This window comes from Carassius auratus, unplaced genomic scaffold, assembly GCF_003368295.1.
Source record: "Carassius auratus strain Wakin unplaced genomic scaffold, ASM336829v1 scaf_tig00023288, whole genome shotgun sequence".
NCBI lineage: Eukaryota > Metazoa > Chordata > Actinopteri > Cypriniformes > Cyprinidae > Carassius > Carassius auratus.
Window position 1 is genome coordinate 567,501 of NW_020525257.1, and position 4,578 is coordinate 572,078.

The window sequence follows — 4,578 nt, forward strand, 5'->3', positions numbered from 1 at the left end:
TTTGCTTTGCAGGTCTAAAAGAGCGGCCTTCAACAGCACGTTATGAATCGATGGGAAAATGTTATTCATGTGCATCTGAAAGTGTAAACTAGACACATATTTTCTGTCATTCAGAACAGATGCATTGAATGCGAGCGTGAGAGTGTGAGTTTGTGTGTGTGAGACGGTCGAATGCAGCAGATGTTTAACAGGCTGAGAAGAAGAAGATGCATTTCTATTGAGGTGTTAACCTCTGTTCAATATAGATGTTTAAATGCTGTTAAAATGAGAGGAATGTGCTGGAAAACATCAAGGTGAAGCTGTCAAAAATATCCAGGTTATACTCACTGCAGCATATTTTAGGACTATTATGATTTTTTTGGGGTTTTGTGACATTACTTTTCTGATAATCAAGTACATTTATCCGTCTAAGTCTTGTTTTTGTAATGCAAAAATATGTAATGATACATAAATTATAAATTAAATGTATGCTGACTTTAATTTATGCTAGAATTAACCATTTCATTACTGTATTTTTACTGGAATACAGTACCAATATTTCTGCATTACAATGATTGAAATTTTAGGGTTAATTGTCCTTATTGGTCATTAAAATAATGTAAACAAATCATATGATGACTTAAATTATTAATTACTATATTTACATATCATTATAATATTTTCTGGCTTTAATTTAACATATAACTTATAATTGCATTATTGTATTTTTACTGTAATACATTACAAACAATGCTGCATATGAGATGTAAAATCTGCATGGAAATGTACTTAATTGTCATCAAAATAATGTCAAAATGCAATGAATAAGTAAATAAATAAATCTTATGATTTATAAATCTTTTCTGACTGTTAACTAATTTGTTTATTATGCTTTATAATTATTCATACATATGAGATGAGAATTTTTTTATATGAAATGTGAAGTCCTTAATTGTCAAAAAATAATGTCAAAATGCAATAAGTAAAAAATATGAAAATGAATAAATTTTAGGATTTTTTGAATAATTCATTAATGTATTCATTACTATGCTTTGTTGTTATTAATTCATTATGATAATGTTGTTGCTGTTTTCAAGCTTTTTAACTAATCATTACATTATTGTATTTTTACTGGAATGACGTATAAAAATACTGAATTAAAGTAAATTGTGCATGGAAATGTCCCTAATTGTCATCAAATTCATATATATATATATATATATATATATATATATATATATATATATATATATATAATTTTGTTCTTTTTTTCTGGATTTTATTTATCTGATAACCCATGATTTCATTATTGTATTTTTACTTGAAAAATACAATGTGTTTACAGTGAGAACGGTTGAGAATTACATGAAAATGCCATCAAAATAATGTCATGAAAAACATTTTCTCTATAATTTCTTAGTATTTTTTCTGATGATATATGGATGTGTTCTGTGAGATTCGCTCATTAAGACTTCCAGAACATGTGTTCCACCCTCTTTTGCGCGATGGCTTGTGTAAGAGGCACTTGTTTGAAGGCTGTTTGGATGTTATTCCTGGACAGTGCTGTAGTTGAGCTGCATGTTCACTGAAGGGAAGAATGAAGGTGTTTGATGTCCCTCTGATCACTATGGCAACACCTGCTCCAACTGGATATGAAGAGCTGGGATGTTTTCCGACCGGAATACTAGTGCACTGCATTACAACATTCATTACAACACACACTGTCAAAAAAGTGTTTTGTTTTTTCTTCTTGAAGTTGAAAATACCATTTCAGTCCTTCTGCTGCACAATTTCACATTTCATTCTTATTTTTAAACATTTTTTATGTGCAGTTATTAAAGTTATTCTTAAGTTTCATTTTTGAGCTGAATGCTGTTATTCCAGTTTGATATAAAAATAAAAAGTTTTGAAAGTCTGATCACATGCTGAGGTGAGATGTTGCTTATATTTGGGCAGTTTTTGGTGCATTCATTGGCCTTCTGTCTTGACTTTTTATGCATAAAGATAGTTCGCAAAAGAGATTCACAATATGCGTAGTATTTTATTAAACATATTAAAGCAGCATGCAACAATATGTTTTTAAGCATTAGTGCACTTCACTGTGGTCACATGACCTCATTATCATTAAGCTGCATGCAGTTATCTTGTTAGAGAAAAGGTTATTTTAAATTTTTATTCAATTTGTGTGTGTGTGTGTGTGTGTGTGTGTGTTTGTGTAAAAACGTCAGAAATGTTGACAGTCTGATTATGTGCAGAGGTGAGATGTTGTTCATATTTTGGCTGATAATTGTTGGATAAAGTATATAGAGTTTGAGTGTGGTTTACATACCTGCAAACTGAAGTTAGTCTTCGACAGTGTCAATATAATGAGCTTGGTGAATCCTAAATGACAAGATAGAATGAATTTAGTTTCCCAAAGAAGAGATAAATTGCCTTATAGTTCCCAAGTACTATTGGAGGACATTGGATGCTGGCTTTATTGCACTAAATATTATTGATGCAACTGTACAGTGGAATTAAGTTCATGCATCTGTGTGTGATTCACAGATATTGTTGAGTAAGGAGGCTGCATACAAAATCTTTATTTGTGAATTATTATGCAGATGCAGTATGCTGTAGTTCATTTACAGCACATGAATGTACTGCTGACTAATGAACAGATCAAGACTGAATATGTGGATGTTTCTAGTGCATTTGAGAGTAAAGTATGCATGTAAACATGATGAAAACGTGTGAAGCAGAGCTAGAAGTGCAACACTTATTGGTAAAACCATCATCAAATTAATAAAAAAACTGCATAAACAACCACAAAAGCATGTGATAAATGTCTACACAGACTCAAAGTATAAAAGGTAACAGCTATTAAACAAACGTGCATGAAAACATTATCAATTATCATCATGTATAGATTTAACCAAATCACAGGGAACGTTCTCACAACGTTCACTAATGTTTTTTGAAAGTTATAAAAATGTTAGGACCAAATGTTCTTAAAGCAATGTTTATGGAAAGCTTTTACAACTTTAATCATTTCGATACGTTCTCATAATGTTGAGAAACCGTTCTTATAACAACATTCTCAAAATATGCTCATGATGTTACTTGATGTTCTAAGAAACGTTTTGCAACCCTTTAAGTAACATTTTAGTCACAACAAGACTTAGAATATTAAAATTATTCTTAGAATATTAAAAATAAACATTCAAATAATGTTGCATTTTAGGGGAAGTTAATAGAATGTTGTCATAAACGTTTTTTGTAACATTTAAATAACATTATAATCACATTTTTTAAAGTTTTTATAATAAAACAAATATGTTCAAATAACATATTTTAGGTGGTGTTGTAAGAAATCTTTTTATAACCTATAAATTAGATTATACTAGCAAAATTGTGTATTTGAATATTTTCATAATAAAAAATAAAAAAAAGTTCAAAAAAGTTTTTTTTTATTTCTTATTTTTATTTTTTTTTACATTCTTAGGAACATTATATTTCAATGTTAAAACAATATTCCCGCAGCATTTTTATAACCTACATGTGTAACCTCGGCAGTCATGAATTTACGCATGCGCAAAAACAAACGCCTGGAGTGTAGCATTTCCATCCCTGCACACCTTCAGCCGCGCTTCTCTCCTTGACAGCTTTGGAAACAATGAGCTGCGTGAATCCTAAATGAACTGACAGGATGGATTTAGCATCCCGAAGAGGAGATACGCATCACATATCATCATCATAATCATCAGCTCAATTACTGAGAGCGAAACGCAGCCCAAGGCACAGAGACACAGAGAATACAGTTACACGAAACGAGGGATGGAGATGAGAGAGATAGAGGGAAACAGAGATGGAGAGACTGAGATGGAAAGATAACGGCCGGATTTTCACTGTCCTATTTTCTTACACCTTTTTCTTGACCTTCAGCTGATGGTCTGACTGAAGCCCCTCTGATCTCATGATGTTCACATGCATCATTCATCACTTCAGTCTGTTTACCTCAGAGAGTCTGGATACACTGCTAGTCAGACGCTTCAGGTTTTATTCAGGCCAAGAACCACCCAAACCATGTCTGATTTTATATGAGTTTACATGCATCAGTTGAAACTGACAACGCAATAACAGACATGAAGATATTCATATAATGTCATCAGAGCCTCTCTGTGAGATATATCTGGAAGCTTGGTTTCACCGTGAAATCTAAATATAACAGTAAATGCAACCCTCTATCTCTCAGTTATAACTTTTTGCTCACAAATCAGAGAAAAAAAAAAGATTCAAACTTGCAGCCGTGAGATATTAAATCAGAATTGTGAGTTAAAAAGTAAATTACCTGGTAATAGCGATATATGTAAAATCAAAAGACATAAAATAGGATTTGCAGAATTGTAAATTGGAATTAAGACATATAAACTCGAAATTGCGAAACATTCATTAAAATCTGAATTGTGATATATATAATCAGAATTGCGAGACAAGATCAAATTTGCAAGATATAAACTTAGAATTGTGAGATAAAATTGGAATTGTCAAATTGTAAATTGGAATTAAGAAATGTATACTTGTTATTGTGAAACATGAACTTGTAATTGTGAAATATGA